Genomic DNA, 22,106 nt, shown 5'->3' with positions numbered 1-22,106 from the left:
ACCACCAGCAGCAGCTCCTAGCCACCCCATGGGCGGATCCTGCAGATGCTCTGCTGCACAGAAGGCACGGGACCCAAGTGCAATTCCGTTGACACCAAGTTCTAGAACAGGTAAAACACACCTATGGCAGCCATAAAGTCAGCAGGTTTACACCTGGGAGTGGGGGTGGGGGGATGCGGTGGGAGTAGCTGGGAAAGGACACAAGGGGCTTCTGCAATGGGGAAGAACAGAGAAGGGGCTGAGAATGTTCTAGGTCTTGATCTGGACTCAGGTGCTGTGGAGGTGCACATGTGTAAAATTTCATGGACTGACACTGCTGTGCACACTCAGGGTGTGTATGTGCAACTCCAGTTTTTTGTTGTTTCTTTTAAGGGAAACAATTGGATCTGGGAAGGTTGGCATCTTTTTAGCTAGGGAATGGTGGAGAATTCTCTCTTCTTGTCTGATAAAGTTGAGGAAGAAAACTGAAAGTCTTCTAGAGGTGATGTCTGGAGAGATGGGCGACTGAAATATAAGGGGCATTTCCTTGCCAGCAGGAGGATAAAAAGTTGCCATCTTCCACCATCTGAGTCCCAAAGCTCGGAGAGATTTCCAAAGATTGTTTAATTGATTTTTCTCCTATTTACATGCAGATCATAGTGTCTGGGGCCCAGGAATTCAGACACACGGCTTTGGGTCCACTCAGCCCCGTGAAGAATCCTGTCTGAAACTCGCATAAAGTCAGACACACACGTCTTCAGAAACACGCTGTTTCCTTTTTGTCTGGGGCTCCAGGGAGCGGGTGCAATGAGCAGGGCCTCAGACACGCTCCCATCTGCAGAGTCCCGGGGATCCCATCCCTCTGTTCTGCTGCACTGCAATCCAGCTGGTGTTCACAGTGTGTTCCCCAAAAGGGCCAAACCCCGTCACCATCACCGCCTTCCTGAGCTGCTCCATGACGGGCTCAGACTGCACCTCTGACCCACTCCTGTCTGGACTCCTCTGCCCATTTTTTAATCGAGTTATTTGTTTTTGATGTTGGGCTGTATGAGTTCTCAGTATATTTTGGATAATAGCTCCTTATCAGATATATCATTTGCAAATATCTTCTCCCATTCAGGAAGCAACATTTTCATTTTGCTGATAGTTTCCTTCCCTGTGCAAAAGCCTTTTAGTCTGATGTAGTCCCACTGGTGTATTTTTGGTTTTGTTTCCCTTGCCTGAGGAGACATATCCAACAAGATATTGCTAAGACCGATGTTAAAGAGCATTCTGCCTATGTTTTCTTCTAAGAGTTTTATGGTTTCAAGTCTTACATTTAGCCTTTAATCCATTTTGAGTTTCTTTTTGTATATAGAGTGAGAAAGTAGTCCAACTTGGTTCTTTTGCCTGCAGCTGTTCAGCTTTCCCAGCACCAATTATTGAAGAGATTGTCTTTCCCCATCAATTATTCTTGCCTCCTTCATCATGGATTAATTGCCCATGTAAGTGTAGGTTCATTTCTGGGCTCTCTATTCTGTTGCATTGATCTCTGTGTCTGCTTTTGCCAGTACCATATTGTTTTTATGACTGTAGCTTTGTAGTATAATTTCAAATCAGGGAGCGTCATACCTCCATCTTTGTTCTTCTTTCTCAGGTATTTGAGCTAGTTGGGCTCGTTCGTGTTTCTGTACAGTTTTAGAATTATTTGTTCTAGTTCTGTGAAAAAAATGCCAGTGGTATTTTGATAGGGATGGCATTGAATCTGTAGATTGCTTTGGGTAGTATGGTCATTTTAACAATATTAATTCTTCTAATCCATGAGCATGGTATATCTTTCCATTTCTGTCATCTTCAACTTCTTTCATCAACATCTTATAGTTTTCCAAGTACAGATATTTTACCTCCTTGGTTATATTTATTCCTAGGTATTTTATTCTTTTTGATATAATTATAAATGGGATTTTCTTAATTTGTCCTTCTGATAGTGTTCATTGCTAATGTATAGAGACACAAAAAATTTATGTATATTAATATTGTATCCTGCAACTTTATTGAATTTATAGTTTTTTGGTACTGTCTTTCAGTTTTTCCATACATAGTATCATGTCATCTACAAACACTGAAAGTTTTACTTCTTCCTTTCCAATCTGGATTCCTTTATTTATTTTTCTTGTCTGATTGCTGTGGCTAGGACTTCCAATATTGTGTTGAATAAAAGTGGCAAGAGTTGGCATCCTTATCGTGCCCCTGATTTTTTTTTAACATCTTTATTGGAGTATAATTGCTTTAAAATGCTGTGTTAGTTTCTGCTTTACAACAAAGTAAATCAACTATATGTATACATATATCCCCATATCCCTACCTCTTATGTCTCCCTTCCATCCTCCCTATCCCACCCCTCTAAGTGGTCACAAAGCACCGAGCTGATCTCCCTGTGTAATGCAGCTGCTTCCCACTGGTTGTCTATTTTACATTTGGTAGAGTATATATGTCAGTGGTACTCTCTCCTTCACAACTTACCCTTCCCCCTTCCTGTGCCCTCAAGTCCATTCTCTATGTCTGCGTCTTTATTCCTGTCCTGCCCCTAGGTTCTTCAGAACCATTTTTTTTTTTTTAGATTCCATATATATGTGTTAGCACACGGTATCTGTTTTTCTTCTTCTGACTTACTTCACTCTGTATGACAGACTCTAGGTCAATCCACCTCACTACAAATAACTCAATTTTGTTTCTTTTTATGGCTGAGTAATATTCCATTGTATATATGTGCCACATCTTCTTTATCCATTCATCTCTCGATGGACACTTAGGTTGCTTCCATGTCCTGGCTATTGTAAATAGTGCTGCAATGAACATTGTGATACATGACTCTTTTTGAATTATGGTTTTCTCTGGGTATATGCCCAGTAGTGGGATTGCTGGGTCATATGGTAGTTCTATTTTTAAGGAGCCTCCATACTGTTCTCCATAGTGGTTGTATCAATTTACATTCCCACCAACAGTGCAAGAGGGTTCCCTTTTCTCCACACCCTCTCCAGCATTTATTGTTTGTAGATTTTTTGATGCTGGCCACTCTGACCAGTGTGTGGTGATACCTCATTGTGGTTTTGATTTGCATTTCTCTAATGGTTAGTGATGTTGAGCATCCTTTAATGTGTTTGTTGGATATCTGAACATTTTCTTTGGAGAAATGTCTATTAAGGTCTTCTGCCCATTCTTGGATTGGGTTGTTTGTTTTTTTGATATTGAGCTGCATGAGCTGCTTGTATATTTTGGAGATTAGTCCTTTGTCCGTTGCTTCGTTTGCAAATATTTTCTCCCATTCTGAGGGTTTTCTTTTCATCTTCTTTATGTTTTCCTTTGCTGTGCAAAACTTAACTTTCATTAGATCCCATTTGTTTATTTTTGTTTTTATTTCCGTTTCTCTAGGAGGTGGGTCAAAAAGGATCTTGCTGTGATTTATGTCATACAGTGTTCTGCCTATGATTTCCTCTAAGAGTTTTATAGTGTCTGGCCTTATATTTAGGTCTTGAATCCATTTTGAGTTTATTTTTGTGTATGGTGGTAGGAAGTGTTCTGATTTCATTCTTTTACATGTAGCTGTCCTGTTTTCCCAGCACCACTTATTGAACAAGCTGACTTTTCTCCATTTTATATTCTTTCCTCCTTTATCAAAGATAAGGTGACCATATGTGCATGGGTTTATCTTTGGGCTTTCTAACCTGTTCCATTGATCTATATTTCTGTTTTTGTGCCAGTGCCATACTGTCTTGATTATTGTAGCTTTGTAGTATAGTCTGAAGTCAGGGAGCCTGATTCGTCCAGCTCCGTTTTTCTTTCTCAAGATTGCTTTGGCTATTTGGGATCTTTTGTGTTTCCATACAAATTGTGAAATTTTTTGTTCTGGTTCTGTAAAAAGTTCCATTGGTAGTTTGATAGGGTTTGCATTGAATCTGTAGATTGCTTCGGATAGTATAGTCATTTTCACAATGTTGATTCTTCCAATCCGAAAACATGGTATATTTCTCCATCTGTTTGCATCGTCTTTAATTCCTTTCATCAATGTCTTGTAGTTTTCTGCATACAAGTCTTTTGTCTACTTAAGTAGGTTTATTCCTAGGTATTTTATTCTTTTTGTTGCAGTGGTAAATGGGAGTGTTTCCTTAATTTCTCTTTCAGATTTTTCATCATTAGTGTATAGGAATGCAAGAGATTTCTGTGCATTAACTTTGTGTCCTACTACTCTACCAAACTCATTGATTAGCTCTAGTAGTTTTCTGGTAGCATCTTTAGGATTCTCTATGTATAGTATCATATCATCTGCAAACAGTGACAGTTTTACTTCTTCTTTTCCCACTTGGATTCCTTTTATTTCCTTTTCTTCTCTGATTGCTTCCAAAATTATGTTGAATAATAGTGCTGAGAGTGGGCAACCTTGTCTTGTTCCTGATCTTAGAGGAAATGGTTTCAGTTTTTCACCATTGAGAAAGATGTTGGCTGTGGGTTTGTCATATATGGCCTTTATTATGTTGAGGTAGGTTCCCTCTATGCCTACTTTCCGGAGAGTTTTTTTTTTTTTATCATAAATGTGTGTTGAATTTTGTCAAAAGATTTTTCTGAACCTATTGAGATTATCATATGGTTTTTATCCTTCAATTTGTTAATATGGTGTATCACATTGATTGATTTGTGCATATTGAAGAATCCTTGCATGCCTGGGATAAACCCCACTTGATCATGGTGTATGATCCTTTTAATGTGCTGTTGGATTCTGTTTGCTAGTATTTTGTTGAGGATTTTTGCATCTATGTTTATAAGTGATATTGGCCTGTAATTTTCCTTTTTGTGTGACATCTTTGTCTGGCTTTAGTATCAGGGTGATGGTGGTCTCGTACAATGAGTTTGAGAGTGTTCCCTCCTCTGCTATATTTTGGAAGAGTTTGAGAAGGATAGGTGTTAACTCTTCTCTAAATGTTTGATAGAATTCGCCTGTGAAGCCATCTGGTCCTGGGCTTTTGTTTGTTGGAAGATTTTTAATCACAGTTTCAATATCAGTGCTTCGGATTGGTCTGTTTATATTTTCTGTTTCTTCCTGGTTCAATCTCAGAAGTTTGTGCTTTTCTAAGAATGTGTCCATTTCTTCCAGGATGTCCATTTTATTGATCTATAGTTGCTTGTAGTAACCTTTCATGATCCTTTGTATTTCTACAGGGTCAGTTGTTACTCCTCCTTTTTCATTTCTAATTCTGTGCTTTGAGTCTTCTTCCTTTTTTTCTTGTTGAGTCTGGCTAATGGTTTATCAATTTTGTTTATCTTCTCAAAGAACCAGCTTTTAGTTTTATTGATCTTTGCTACTGTTTCCTTCATTTCTTTTTCATTTATTTCCAATCTGATCTTTATGATTTCTTTCCTTTGTCTGACTTTGGAGGGTTTTTTTGTTCTTCTATCTCTAATTGTTTTAGGTGTAAGGTTAGGTTGTTTATTTGAGATGTTTCTCGTTTCTTGATGTAGGATTGTATTGCTATAAACTTTCCTCTTAGCACTGCTTTTGCTGCATCCCATAGCTTTTGGATTGTCATGTTTTCATTGTCTTTTGTTTTTAGGTATTTATTGATTTCCTCGTTGATTTCTTCAGAGCTCTCTTGGTTATTTAGTAGCATATTGTTTAGCCTCTAATGTGTTTGTATTTTTTACAGATTGTTCCTGTAATTGATATCTAGTCTCATAGCATTGTGGTCAGAAAAAGTACTCGATACAATTTCAATTGTCTTAAATTTACTGAGGCTTGCTTTGCGACCCATGATATGAACTATCCTGGAGAATGTTCCATGAGCACATCCATGAGCACAGTGTTCCATGAGCACAGTGTATTCTGTTGTTTTTGGATGGAATGTCCTATAAATATCAATTAAGTCCATCTTGTCTGATGTGTCACTTAAAGCTTCTGTTTCCTTATTTATTTTCATTGTGGATGATCTGTCCATTGGTGAAAGTGGGGCATTAAAGTCCCCTACTATTACCGTGTTACTGTTAATTTACCCTTTTATGGCTGTTAGCACTTGCCTTATGTATTGAGGTGCTCCTTTGTTGGGTGCATAAATATTTACAATTGTTACATTTTCTTCTTGGATTGATCCCTTGATCATTATGTAGTGTTCTTCTTAGTCTCTTGTAATAGTCTTTATTTTAAAGTCTATTTTGTCTGATATGAGAATTGCTACTCCAGCTTTCTTTTGATGTCCATTTGCATGGAATATATTTTTCCATCCCCTCATTTTCAGTCTGTGTGTGACCCTAGGTCTGAAGTGGGTCTCTTGTAGACAGCATATATATGGGTCTTGTTTTTATATCCATTCAGCCAGTCTGTGTCTTTTGGTTGGAGCATTTAATCCATTTATATTTAAGGTAATTATCGATATGTATGTCCTTATTACCATTTTCTTAATTGTTTTGGGTTTGTTTTTGTGGGTCTCTTCCTTCTTTTGTGTTTCCTGCTCAGAGAAGATCCTTTAGCATTTGGTATACAGCTGGTTTGGTGGTGCTGAATTCTCTTAACTTTTGCTTCTCTGTAAAGGTTTCAATTTCTCTGTCAAATCTGAATGAGATCCTGGCTGGGGAGAGTAATCTTGGTTGTAGGTGTTTCCCTTTCATCACTTTAAATATGTCCTGCCCATCCCTTCTGGCTTGCAGAGTTTCTGCTGAAAGATCAGCTGTTAACCTTATGGGATTCCTTTGTATGCTATTTGTTGCTTTTCCCTTGCTGCTTTTAATATTTTTTCTTTGTATTTAATTTTTGATAGTTTGATTAATATGTGTCTTGGCGTGTTTCTCCTTGGATTTATCCTGTATGGGATTCTCTGTGCTTCCTGGACTTGATTGGCTCTTTCCTTTCCCATGTTAGGGAAGTTTTCAGCTATAATCTCTTCAAATATTTTATCAGGCCCTTTCTTTTCTCTTCTTCTTCTGGGACCCCTATAATTCGAATATTGGTGCATTTAATGTTGTCCCAGAGGTCTCTGAGACTGTCCTCCATTCTTTTCATTCTTTCTTCTTTATTCTGCTCTGCAGGAGTTATTTCCACTATTTTATCTTCCAGGTCACTTATCCATTCTTCTGCCTTAGTTATTTTTCTATTGATTCCTTCTAGAGAATTTTTAACTTCATTTATTGTGTTGTTCATCAGTGTCTGTTTGCTCTTTAATTCTTTAGCTCCTTGTTAAATGTTTCTTGTATTTTCTCCATTCTATTTCCAAGATTTTGGATCAGTTTTACTATCATTATTCTGAATTCTTTTTCAGGTAGACTGCCTATTTCCTCTTCATTTGTTTGGTCTGGTGGGTTTTTATCTTGGTCCTCCATCTGTTGCATATTTCTCTGTCTTCTCATTTTATTTAACTTACTGTGTTTGGGGTCTCCTTTTCACAGGCTGCAGGTTCCTAGTTCCTGTTCTTTTTGGTGTCTGCCCTCAGTGGGTGAGGTTGGTTCAGTGGCTTGTATAGTCTTCTGGGTGGAGGGGGCTGAGGCCTGTGTTCTGGTGGGTGGGACTGGATCTTGACTTTCTGCTGGGCAGGGCCACATCTGGCGGTGGGTTTTGAGGTGTCTGTGAACTTAGTATGATTTTAGGCAGCCTCTCTGCTAATGGATGGGGTTGTGCTCCTGTCTTGCTAGTTGTTTGGCATGGGGTGTCCAGCAATGGAGCTTGCTGGACGTTGCGTGGAGCTCGGTCTTAGTGTTGCGACAGAAATCTCTTGGAGAGTTCTCGCCGATTGATATTACGTGGGGCCAGGAGGTCTCTGGTGGTCCAATATCCTGGACTTGACTCTCCCATCTCAGTGGCTCAGGCTTGACACCCAGCCAGAGCACCAAGAACCTGTCAGCCACAAGGCTCTGAAGAAAAGGAAGAAAAAAATATTAATAATAATAAAATAAAAAGAAAAGAAGAGAGCAACCAAACCAATAAACAAATCCAGCAATGGTAACAAGGACTAAAAACTAGACTAAGATAAACATAAAAATCAGAAACAAATTGGTCAGGGCCCTGAACCCAAATGGCAAAGTAGAAGGACGTGCTCTCACTCACTCTTGTGAGAACACCAGAATCACAACCAGGTGCTGGACAGTCATCGACAGGCAGACACTGGAACTCACTGAAAAAGATACCCCACATCCAAAGACAAAGGAGAAGCCACAATGAGACAGTAGGATGGGTGCAATCACAGTAAAATCAAATCCCATAACTCCTGGCTGGGTGACTCACAGACTGGAGAATAATTATACCAGAGAACTCCACCCACTGGAGTGAAGGTTCTGAGCCCCACGTCAGGCTTCCTAACCTGGGGATCTGGCAATGGGAGGAGGAATTCCTAGCGAATCAGACTTTGAAGACTAGTGGGAATTGATTACAGGACTTTGACAGGACTGGGGGAAACAGAGACTCCACTCTTGGAGGGCACACACAAAGTAGTGTGTGCATCAGGACCTAGGGGGAGGGGCAGTGACCCCAGGGGAGACTGAACCAGACCTACCTGCTAGTGTTGGAGGGTCTCCTCAGAATCGGGGGTGGCTGTGGCTCACCATGGGGACAAGGACACCAGCAGCACAAGTTCTGGGAAGTACTACTTGGCATGAGCCCTCCCAGAGTCTGTGATTAGTCCAACAAAAGAGGCCAGGTAGGCTCCAGTGTTCGGTTGCCTCAGGCCAAACAACCAACAGGAAGGGAACCCAGCCCCACCCATCAGCAGTCAAGCACATTAAAGTTTTACTGAGCTCTGCCCACCAGAGCAACAGTCAGCCCTACCTACTACCAGCCCCTTCCATCAGGAAACTTGCACAAGCCTCTTAGATAGCCTCATCCACCAGAGGGCAGACAGCAGAAGCAAGAAGAACTACAATCCTGCAGCCTGCAAAAACCACATTCACAGAAAGATAGACAAGATGAAAATGCAGAGGGCTATGTATCAGATGAAGGAACAAGATAAAACCCCAGAAAAACAACTAAATGAAGTGGACGTAGGCAACCTTCCAGAAAAAGAATTCAGAATAATGATAGTGAAGATGATCCAGGACCTCAGTAAAAGAATGGAGGCAAAGATCTAGAAGATGCAAGAAATGGTTAACAAAGACCTAGAAGAATTAAAGAACAAACAAACAGAGATGAACAATACAATAACTGAAATGAAAACTACACTAGAAGGAATCAATAGCAGAATAACTGAGGCAAAAGAACGGATAAGTGACTTGGAAGACAGAATGGTGGAATTCACTGCCACGGAACAGAATAAAGAAAACAGAATGAAAAGAAATGAAGACAGCCTAAGAAACCTCTGGAACAATGTTAAACACAACAACATTCGCATTATAGGGGTTCCAGAAGGAGAAGAGAGAGAGAAAGGACCTCAGAAAATATTTGAAGAGATTATAGTCGAAAACTTCCCTAACATGTGAAAGGAAATAGCCACCCAAGTCCAGGAAGCACAAAGAGTCCCATACAGGATAAATCCAAGGAGAAACATGCCGAGACACATAGTAATCAAATTGGCAAAAATAAAAGACAAAGAAAAATAATTGAAAGCAGCAAAGGAAAAACGACAAATAACATAAAAGAGAACTCCCATAATGTTCACAGCTGATTTCTCAGCAGAAGCTCTACAAGCCAGAAGGGAGTGGAATGATATACTGAAAGTGATGAAAGGGAAGAACCTACAACCAAGATAACTCTACCCGGCAAGGATCTCATTCAGATTCGATGGAGAAATCAAAAGCTTTACAGACAAGAAAAAGTTAGAGAATTCACCACCAAACCAGCTCTACAGCAAATGCTAAAAGAACTTCTCTAAGTGGGAAACACAAGAGAAGAAAAGGGCCTACAAAAACAAACCCCAAACAATTAAGAAAATGGTCACAGGAACTTACATAATTACCTTAAATGTGAATGGATTAAATGCTCCAACCAAAAGACACAGGCTTGCTGAATGGATACAGCAAGACCCACATATATGCTGTCTACAAGAGACCCACTTCAGACCTAGGGACACATACAGACTGAAAGTGAGGGGATGGAAAGAGATATTCCATGCAAGTGGAATCCAAAAGAAAGCTGGAGTAGCAATACTCATATCAGATAAAATAGACTTTAAAATAAAGAATGTTACAAGAGACAAGGAAGGACACTACATAATGATCAGGGGATCAATCCAAGAAGAAGATATAACAATTATAAATATATATGCACCCAACATAGAAGCACCTCAATACATAAGGCAACTGCTAAGAGCTATAAAAGAGGAAATCGACAGTAACACAATAATAGTGGGGGACTTTAACACCTCACTTACACCAATGGACAGATCATCCAAAATGAAAATAAATAAGGAAGCAGAAGCTTTAAATGACACAATAGACCAGATACCTTTAATTGATATTTATAGGACATTCCATCCAAAAACAGCAGATTATACTTTCTTCTCAAGTGCGCATGGAACATTCTCCAGGATAGATCACATCTTGGGTCACAAATCAAGCCTCAGTAAATTTAAGAAAATTGTAATCATATCAAGCATCTTTTCAAACCACAATGCTATGTGATTAGAAATGAATTACAGGGGAAAAAATGTAAAAAACACAAACACATGGAGGCTAAACAATACGTTACTAAATAACCAAGAGATCACTGAAGAAATCTAAGGGGACATCAAAAAAATACCTAGAGACAAATGACAATGAAAACACGACAATCCAAAACCTGTGGAATGCAGCAAAAGCAGTTCTAAGAGGGAAGTTTATAGCTATACAAGCCTACCTCAAGAAACAAGAAAAATCTCAAGTAAACAATCTAACCTTACACCTAAAGGAAGTAGAGAAAGAAGAATATACAAAACCCAAAGTTAGCAGAAGGAAAAAAAATCATAAAAATCACAGCAGAAACAAATGAAATAGAAACAAAGAAAACAATAGCAAAGATCAATAAAACTAAAAGGTGGTTCTTTAAGAAGATACACAAAATTGATAAACCATTAGCCAGTCTCATCAAGAAAAAGTTGGAGAGGACTCAAATCAATAAAATTAGAAATGAAAAAGGAGAAGTTACAACAGACACCACAGAAATACAAAGCATCCTAAGAGACTACTACAAGCAACTCTATGCCAATAAAATGGACCACCTGGAAGAAATGGACAAATTCTTACAAAGGTATAACCTTCCAGGACTGAACCAGGAAGAAATAGAAAATATGATCAGACGAATTATAAGTAATGAAATTGAAACTGTGATTAAAAATCTTCCAACAAACAAAAGTCCAGGACCAGATGGCTTCACAGGTGAATTCTATCAAACATTTCGAGAAGAGCTAACACCCATCCTTCTCAAACTCTTCCAAAAAATTTCAGAGGCAGGAACACCTCAGGAACTCATTCTATGAGGCCACCATCACCCTGATTCCAAAACCAGACAAAGATACTACAAAAAAAGGAAATTACAGACCAATATCACCGATGAATATAGATGCAAAAATCCTCAACAAAATAGTAGCAAACAGAATCCAACAACACATTAAAAGGATCATACACCATGATCAACTGGGATTTATCCCAGGGATGCAAGGATTCTCCAATATACGCAAATCAATCAATGTGATACACCATATTAACAAACTGAAGAATTAAAGCCATATGATCATCTCAATGCAGAAAAAGCTTTTGACAAAATTCAACACCCATGTATGATAAAAACTCTCCAGAAAGTGGGCACAGAGGGAACCTACCTCAACATAATAAAGGCCATATATGAAAAACTGGCAGCAAACATCATTCTCAATGGTGAAAAACTGAAAGCATTTCCTCTAAGATCAGGAACAAGACAAGGATGTCCATTCTCACCACTATTATTCAACATAGTTTTGGAAGTCCTAGCCACGGCAATCAGAGAAGAAAAAGAAATAAAAGGAGTCCAAGTGGGAAAAGAAGAAGTAAAACTGTCACTGTTTGTAGATGACATGATACTATACATAGAGAATCCTAAAGATGCCACCAGAACACTACTAGAGCTAATCAATGAATTTGGTAAAGTTGCAGGATACAAAATTAATGCACAGAAATCCCTTGCATTCCTATACACTAATGATGAAAAATCTGAAAGAGAATTTAAGGAAATACTCCCATTTACCACTGCAACAAAAAGGATAAAATACCTAGGAAGACAAAAGACCTGTATGCAGAAAACTATAAGACACTGATGAAAGAAATTAAAGATGATAACAACAGATGGAGAGATATACCATGTTCTTGGATTGGAAGAATCAATATTGTGAAAATCACTATGTTACCCAAAGCAATCTACAGATTCAATGCAATCCCTATCAAATTACCAATGGCATTTTGTACAGAACTAGAACAATAAATCTTAAAATTTATGTGGAGACACACAATACCCCGAATAGTCAAAGCAGTCTTGAGGGAAAAAAACGGAGCTGGAGGCATCAGACTCCCTGACTTCAGACTGTACTACAAAGCTACAGCAATCAAGACAGTATGGTAGTGGCACAAAAACAGAAACATAGATCAATGGAGCAAGATAGAAAGCCCAGAGATAAACCCACACACCTATGGTCAACTAATCTATGACAAAGGAGGAAAGGGTATACAATGGAGAAAAGACAGTCTCTTCAATAAATGGTGCTGGGAAAACTGGACAGCTACATGTAAAAGAATGAAATTAGAACACTCCCTAACACCATACACAAAAATAAACTCAAAATGGATTCGAGACCTAAATGTAAGTCCGGACACTATAAAACTCTTATAGGAAAACATAGGAAGAACACTCTTTGAAATAAATCACAGCAAGATCTTTTTTGATCCACCTTCTAGAGTAATGGAAATAAAAACTAAAATAAACAAATGGTACCTAATGAAACTTCAAAGCTTTTGCACAGCAAAGGAAACCATAAGCAGGACAAAAAGACAACTCTCAGAATGGTAGAAAATTTTGCAAAGGAATCAACGGACAAAGGATTAATCTCCAAAATATATAAACAGCCCATGCAGCTCAATATTAAGAAAACAAACAACCCAATCCAAAAATGGGCAGAAGACCTAAATAAACGTTTCTCTGAAGAAGACATAGAGATGGCCAAGAAGCACATGAAAAGCTGCTCAACATCACTAATTATTAGAGAAATGCAAATCAGAACTACAATGAGGTATCACCTCACACCAGTTAAGATGGACATCATCAGAAAATCTACAAACAACAAATGCTGGAGAGGGTGTGGAGAAAAGGGAACCCTCTTGCCCTGTTGGTGGGAATGTGAATTGGTACAGCCACTGTGGAGAACAGTATGGAGGTTCCTTAAAAAACTAAAAGTAGAATTACCATATGATCCAGCAATCCCACTACTGGGCATATACCCAGAGAAAACCATAATCCAAAAAGAGTCATGTATCAAAATGTTCATTGCATCCCTATTTACAATAGCCAGGACATGGAAGCAACCTAAGCGTACATCAACAGATGAATGGATGAAGAAGATGTGGCACATATATACAATGGAATATTACTCAGTCATAAAAAGAAACGAAATTGAGTTATTTGTAGTGAGGTGGATGGACCTAGAGTCTGTCATACAGAGTGAAGTAAGTCAGAAAGAGAAAAACAAATACCGTATGCTAACACATATATATGGAATCTAAGAAAAAAAAAAGATCATGAAGAACCTAGGGGCAAGACGGGAAAAAAGACACAGACCTACTAGAGAATGGACTTGAGGATATGTGGAGGGGTAAGGGTAAGCTCTGACAAAGTGAGAGAGTGGCATGGACATATATACACTACCAAATGTAAAATAGATAGCTAGTGAGAAGCAGCTGCATAGCACAGGGAGATCAGTCCGGCACTTTGTGACCACCTAGAGGGTGGATAGGGAGGGTGGGAGGGAGGGAGATGCAAGAGGGAAGAGATATGGGGACTTATGTATATGTAAAACTGATTCACTTTGTTATAAAGCAGAAACTAACACACCATTGTAAAGCAATTATACTCCAATAAAGATGTTAAAGAAGAAAAAAAAAGACACACACACCCCAACGTTCATTGCAACACTATTTACAATAACCAAGTAATAGAAGCAACCTAAATGCCCATCAACAGACAAATGGATAAAGAAGATGTGATATATATATACAATGGAATATTACTCAGCCATAAAAAGGAACGAAATTGGGTCATTTGTTGAGACGTGGATGGATCTAGAGACTGTCATACAGAGTGAAGTAAGTCAGAGAGAGAAAAACAAATACCATATATTAATGCATGTATATGGAACCTAGAAAAATGGTACCAGTTTGCAGGGCAGAAGTTGAGACACAGATGTAGAGAACAAACGTATGGACACCAATGGGGAAAGCCGCAGGGGTTGGGGGTGGTGGTGTGATGAATTGGGTGATTGGGATTGGCATGTATACACTGATGTGTATAAAATTGATGACTAATAAGAACCTGCTGTATAAAAAAATAAATAAAATCCAAAAATTAAAAAAAAAAAAAGAAATCCGTCACAGACAGCAATCCCCAAGCACAGTTGCTCCCAAAATCCACCACCGCAATTTTGGGAACATTCATTGTCTGTTCAGGTGTTCCACAGATTCAGTGTTCATCAAGTTGATTGTGGGGATTTAATCTGCTGCTCCTGAGGCTGCACGGAGAAATTTCCCTTTCTCTTCTTTGTTCACACAGATCCTGTGGTTCAGCTTTGGTTTTGGCCCTTCCTCTGTGTGTAGGTCGCCCTCAGGCATCTGTTCTCCGCCCAGACAGGAGGAGGTTAAAGCAGTGGCTGATTAGGGCTCTTTTGCTCACTCAGGCTGGAGGGGAGGGAGGGGTATGGCAGTCATAATTGGAATGCAGGGCGAGTCTGCCACCGCGGAGGCCAGCGTGATATTGCAACAGCCTGAGGCACACAGTGTATTCTCCTGGGGAAGGTGTCCCTGGATCACGGAACCCTGGCAGTGGCGGGCTGCACAGGTTCCCGGTGGGGGTGTGGATAGTGACCTGTGTTTGCACACAGGATTCTTGGTGGCAGCAGCCACAGCATTAACAGTTCATGCCCATCTCTGGGGTCTGAGCTGATAGCTGTAGCTCACGCCCGTCTCTGGAGCTTACTTAGGAAGTGCTCTGCCTTCTGTGGGCACACTGGGAAGGAATCCTCTCTCCTTGCACACCCCAAAACAATGGTCTCTTGCCTTTTCGGCAGGTCCAGACTTTTTCCTGGACACCCTCCCGGCTAGCTGTGGTGCACTAACCCCCTGCAGGCTGTGTTCACGCTGCCAGTTCTCTCCCTGGGGTCTGACCTCCGAAGCCCAAGCTTCAGCTCCCAGTCCCCACCCGCCCCAGCAGGTGAGCAGACAAGTGTCTCAGGATGGTGAGTGCTGGTTGTCACTGATCCTCTGTACGGGAATCTCTCCCCTTTGCCCTCCGCACCCCTGTTGCTGTGCTCTCCTCCGCGGCTCCAAAGGTTCCCCCCTCCGCCACCTGTAGTCTCCGCCTGCGAAGGGGCTTCCTAGTGTGTGGAAACCTTTCCTCCTTCACAGCTCTCTCCCACTGGTGCAGGTCCCGTCCCTATCCTTTTGTCTCTGTTTATTCTTTTCTCTTTTGCCCTACCCAGGTACGTGGGGAGTTTCTTGCCTTTTGTGAAGTCTGAGGTCTTCTGCCAGCATTCAGTAGGTGTTCTGTAGGAGTTGTTCCACATGTAGATGTATTTTTGATGTATTTGTGGGGAGGAAGGTTATCTCCACGTCTTACTCCTCTGCTATCTTGAAGGTTCTCCCCACCCCATGTACCTGATTTTACAGAAAATGTTTTCAGCTTTTTATTGTTGAGTATGGTGTTAACTATGGGTTTGTCATATATGGCTCTTCATGTGTTGAGGCATGTTCCTTTGATACCCAGTTTGCTGAGAATTTTTATCATAAATGGATGTTGAATTTTGTCAAAAGCTTTTTTGCATCCATTGAGATGTTCATAAGATTTTTATTTTTCAAATTGTTGATGTAGTGTAGCACGTTGATTGGTTTGCGAATATTGAACCATCCTTGAATTCCTGGAACAGATCTCACTTGATCACATGTATGATCCTTTAAATGTGTTGTTGAATTTGGTTTGCTAATATTTCGTTGGGGATTTTTGCATCTATGTTCATTGGGGTATTGGACTATGATTTTGTCTGGTTTTGGTGTCATGGTGATGCTGGTCTCATAGAATGAGTTCAGAAGCATTCCTTCCTCTTAAGTTTTTTGAATAGTTTGAGAAGGATAGGAGTTAACTCTTTTTAAAATATTTGGTAGAACTCATCTGTGAAGCTGTCTGGTCCTGGTGTTTTGTTTGGGAGGTTTTATTATTATTATTACTGATTCAGTTTCACTACTGGTAATTTGTCTGTTCCTGTTTCTTCCTGATTCAGTCTTGGGAGATTATACATTTCTAGGGATTTATCAATTTATTCTAGGTTGTCTATTTTATTTGCTTATAATTGTTTGCAGTAATCTCCTATGATCCTTTGTATTTCTGTGGTCAGTTATAATTTCTCCTTTTCCATTTCTTAATTTTTTTTGGCCATGCCATGGGCTTGTGGGATCTTAGCTCCCTGACCAGGAATTGAATCCTGGCCCTTGGTAGTGAAAGTGCCGAGTCCCCTAACCACTGGACTGCCAAGGAATTCCCTTTCATTTCTGATTTTATTTATTTGGTTCCTCCTTTTTTTTTCCTTAATGAATCTGGCTAACAGTTTATCAATTTTGTTTATTTTTACAAAGAACTAGCTCTTAGTTTCATTGATCTTTTCTATCATTTTTCAGTCTCTATTTCATTTATTTATTCTCTGATCTTTATTATTTCATTCCCTCTACTAACTTTGGGTTTTGTTTATTCTACTTTTTCTAGTTTCTTTAAGTGGAAGTTTAGGTTGTATATTTGAGGTTTTTCTTCTTTCCCGAGGTAGGCTTGCATCACCATAAACTTCACTTTTAGAACTACTTTTGCTGCATTCCATAGATTTTGGATTATTGTGTTTCCCTTCTTTGATTTCTTCAGTGACCCATTAGTTGTGTAGTAGCATACTGTTTGTGTTCTTTGCAGTTTTTTCCCTATAGCTGATTTTTAGCCTCATACTTGTGGTTGGAAAAGATGCTTGATATGATTTCAGTCTTCTTAAATTTATTGAGACTTGTTTTGTGCCCTAGCACATGATCTATGCTGGAGAATGCTTCATGTGCATTTGAAAAGAATATGTATTCTGTTGCTTTCGGATGGAATATTCTTTATATATCTATCAAGTCCTTCTGGTTTAATGTTTCATATAAGGCCAGTGTTTCCTTATTGATTTTCTGTCTGCATGATTTTTCCATTGATATAAACATATTTTGATATTAGACTAGACTAGACTTTTTTTAAGATTTTTTTGGCAGCATTGGATCTTCATTACTGCGTGTGGGATTTCTCTAGCTGTGGTGAGCAGGGGCTACTCTTCGTGGCAGTGCATGAGCTTCTCATTGAGGTGGCTTCTCTTGTTGCAGAGCACGGGCTCTAGGCACATGGACTTCAGTAGTTGTGGTGCGCGGGCTCAGTAGTTGTGGTGCGCGGGCTCTAGAGCACAGGCTCAGTAGTTGTGGCGCATGGACTTGATACATGATACATAGTACATGTATGTACTATGTATTTACTATGTAATTACTATGTATCAGTAGTTGCTACGCAGCATGTGGGGTCTTCCCGGAGCAGGGATGGAGCCCATGCCCCCTGCATTGGTAGACGGATTCTTAACCACTGCGCCCCCAGGGAAGTCCCTGGACTAGACTTTTTAATACTTAAATCTGTCTGGAAAAAGTTATGGATCCGTCTGAAATTTCATCTGAGAGTGGGAAAAATGATGATTTGATAGAGTTTGCTAGAAGGTAGTTGGTATATGTGTGTGAGAGAGAAGCTACTGTATAAATTTAATCTATCCCCAGTCCAGCTCAAGGAATGAAAGATGCCTTTTTGATTTGTCTAAGTGTTGAACTGCATATAGCCCCAAGACTGACAGACCCAGAAGATGCTGACTTTGGTGGATTCTAGAACTTGGTCATGGGAGTATCATGCACATTTGGAAACATATACCTAGTTCATGGTTCCAGTCTCAAATACAGCATAAATATATCCTTAGAAGACAAAGGGGTAAGATTTGGTGTTTGGGGTCCTCTCACAGGATGCTTTTTTTACCTTTTTTAAAAAAAATCTTTTATTTTATATTGGAGTATAGTTGATTAACAATGTTGTGATAGTTTCAGGTGTACAGCCAAGTGATTCAGTTACACATATACATGTATCTATTCTTTTTCAAATTCTTCTCCTATTTAGGTTGTTGCATAATATTGAGCAGAATTCCCTGTGCTATACAGTAGGTCCTTGTTGGTTATCCATTTTAAATGTAGCAGTATGTACATGTCAATCCCTAACTCCCTAACTATCCCTTCCCCCACCCTTTCCCCCTCACAGGATGCTTTTGTTTCCAAGAACTTCTGCCTAGAGCCTACCTCTGGGGATCACCCCTAGGTCTCTTTCTTTACCCCACTTATGGCTTTCCAATTCCAACCCCGATAGCTTAGGATCCATGCAGAGAAGATCCTGAATCTAGAATACTCTAGGACTCCTCATATGTTCAGCCCTTGTTTCATGTTGAATTTCAGGAATTTTTGGAGATTTTGAAAACCCCACTCTCACTTCTAAAGAACAAGAACATGGGCTAAACTTGCCTTTGGTGGAGCAGAATATACAAATCTCCCAGTGTGCAAATATTGTCACAAATAAGAATTCTAAAGGTTATTAGAATCTCTTAAAGAAAGAATTCCCCAGATGGATGTGTTTCAATTAATGGAAGGATCACAGCAGATTCAATCACTCTGTGAATAAATTACTATGTATCAAAAGCCATTTTCCATTCTGGTTTGGTTAAAATGACATAAGCACACTTTGCTCTGTTACTTCCACTGAATGCAGCTAAAAATGACAGAAAAAAATATGTGGAGGAGCTATCAAGGACTTTGGAGGAAAAAAAATCATAGTAGGAAAATTGCAGAAGAAAACCAGAACTCCAAATAAGATAGATTCATGGGTGGTTTTCCTGTATCTTTTCTTACTCTGATGTCCCTTTATCTGTAATCAAAAGCAGTGAAACCCAGAATTGTGTACTAGGGGTGACGAGAAAGAGCTCTAAGAAAAACTCTCTCTTTCTTGTTTGAGAAGGAACAGGGGACCCATAAAAGCTCAGAGAGAATGGGGGGAATCCCCCATATTTTTAGTTATTTGCATCATCTATACCTAACCCTCCAGGCAACCCTATGATGGTGGTAATGACAGCAGTGGCACCTGAACAATGAACAGGCACCTAAAACTCTGAGGAAAGGGAATTTGTCTTTTTGACCAAAGGGACTCTGGTTCAAAGAGCATAGGAAGAATTTGCATTGATTTTCACCTCTATCTATCCTCCTGCTACTTGGCTTTGGAGGTAGACAGAGTCAGAAATATGCCATAGAGTGGGGAAGCTCAAACTCCAGCTTTCCAACCAGAAGACCAGAAGAGGTCCCTGGGGGCCAGAAAATGTCACAGAGATCATGGTGAAGAGGAAATTTAAGAAAGCAGTGCCATGAAGTTGAATATGTACACCTTGGTTCATTCTTGAACCAATGAAAGAAAGGAAATTAGAGACCATCATTCATCATTAATATAGATATAACTATCTTCAACAAAATATTAGCAAATTGATTCCAGTAATAAATAAAGAGAATAATTAGCCACAACTATGTGGGGTTGTTTCCAAGACTGCAAGAATGGTTTAAATTTGAAAATCAATTAACATAATCTGCCATATTAACAGACCGAAGAAGAAAAACCACACACAATTATATCAGTTAATGCAGAAAATTTATTTGAAACTAGCTCAATATCCTTTCATGAAAAAAACCCTGAACAAAGTAAGAATAGAAGGCAAATTATTTAAACTGATAAAAGGCATCTATAAAAACAAACAAACAAAAAAACCCGTAGCCAATATATTAACAATGGTGAAAGACTTGACTTGAACAACCCAATAAAAAATGAACAAAAGATTTGAACAGACACTTTACCAAACAGGATGTAAGGATGGAAAATAAACACACATAAAGATGTTTAACATCACTAACCATTAAGAAAATGCAAATTAAAACTACAATAAGAAACCACTGCACACTTATTTGGACATCTTTTTAAAAAAAGAAAGACAATACCAAGTGCTAGTGGTAATAAGGATTACCTGGAACTCTCATTCTTTGCTAGTGGAAATGCAAAATGATAAACAGTTGGAATCAGTTTGGAAAACAGTTTGGAAGTTTCTTATAAAGTTAAACATACACTTACTTTATGATCAAGCAATCATATTTACCCCAAATAAATAAAAAATTATGTTCACACAAACACCAGTACACTAATGTGTGTAGCAACTCTATTCATAATTGCCAAAAATTAGAACTAACTCAAATATCCTCAACAAGTAAATGATAAAGACACAGTGGTGTCTGTATGTAATAGAATGCCATTTAGCAATAAAAAAAGAATGATCACAAAGGTATTATGCTGAGTGAAAAAAGTTGGTCTCAAAAATTTACATACCGTATGATTTCATTTATACGACATTGGGAAAAGGCAACACTTATAGGGAAATGAATTGGTTTTCTATTGCTTCCTAACAAGTGTCCACAAACTTAGTGGCTTAAAACAATGCATAATTATTATTACCCCAGTTTCTGTGGGTCAGGAGTCAGAGCTCAGGTTAGCTGGGTCTTATACTCAGGGTCTCACAAGGCTGAAATAAATGGATTTTCAGGCTGTGTTCTCATGTGAAGGCTCAACTAGGGAAGCATTCACTTCCGGGCTCATTCAGGTTGTTGGCAGAATTCATTTTGCGCCTCTGTGACTGAGGGCAGTGGCTTCTTACTGGCTGTTGGCTGGAGGCTATCCTCAGGTCCTGGGGTTTCCTGCCACGTGGCCCTCCTTCCCAGGCAGTCACGCATGATAGTTTGCTTCTTTAAGGCCAGCCAAAGAGTGTCTCTTGCTCCAGTCTGCTAAGAGACTCCTATATAACATAGTGTAATCATGGGAGTGACCTTTGCCACATAACAATCTAACCAAGAAAGTGACCAAGATCCTGTCATCTTGGCCATATTCTACTGGCTAGAAGTAAGTCACAGGTCATGTCCACACCCAAGATCAGGGAGATGATATAGGGTATAATCCCCGGGGCTGAAGGTCATGGAGGCCTTTTTAGAATTAAGTCAACTACAGGAAGAGAAAAGTGGTTGCAAGAAGTGAGGAGTAGGGAAATGGTTTGGCTACAAATGAGCAACAGAGCAAGTTTTCAGGTGTAATGAATTGTTTATATCCTGGTTATTTTGGTAATTACATGAATCTACAGATGTGTTAAAACTCAGAACTCTACACACACATGTCAATTTTACTGAATATAAATTTAAATATAAAAGGATGAAAATCTTCTTTTCAAAAAGACATTTTCCCATTTTAAAATGTTATCAAAATTAATTTCCCTCTTTTCTCATTATGGGGATGCAGTTTTAACACCATTTCTCATCTCCTTCCGTATGGAGCACGCCACTGGACCAGTGCCTCACAACCCAGGATTTAGTGTCGTTTGTCCTACAATCAGGGGATCTCACAGCACAGGTAAAGCTGCACATCCTGAACAGTGGAGAAATTTATTTTCATGAAACATTCAAGGATCCCTTCTCACTATTTTATTCAGGTGTCATATCTCCAGATGAGGGGGGAGGTTGTGGGGGCCATGATCACAGCAAGGGACCAAAGGCTGCCGTTTGAAAACAGAAGGTTTAAGTAGAATTGGTGTCCCTATTTTTCAGTTCTGTGTTACTATCCACATGCCATTCTATTGTTTGAAACCTATCGATGACCTTTCATCCCCCTTGAAAAGAAAACTAAACTCCTCCCCTGATTTCCAAAGCCCTGAATCTACTGAGCCCTTCCCTCTGCTTCCATCTCCATTCATCCCCTCTTCCCTTCATTCAGTGGGCTTTTGCTTCCCTGGATCCTCTTTCTGTCCCTCTCAGCCTCT

The sequence above is a fragment of the Pseudorca crassidens genome, chromosome 12, assembly GCF_039906515.1.
Source record: "Pseudorca crassidens isolate mPseCra1 chromosome 12, mPseCra1.hap1, whole genome shotgun sequence".
Classification (NCBI taxonomy): domain Eukaryota; kingdom Metazoa; phylum Chordata; class Mammalia; order Artiodactyla; family Delphinidae; genus Pseudorca; species Pseudorca crassidens.
This window is presented reverse-complemented; position numbering follows the sequence as displayed.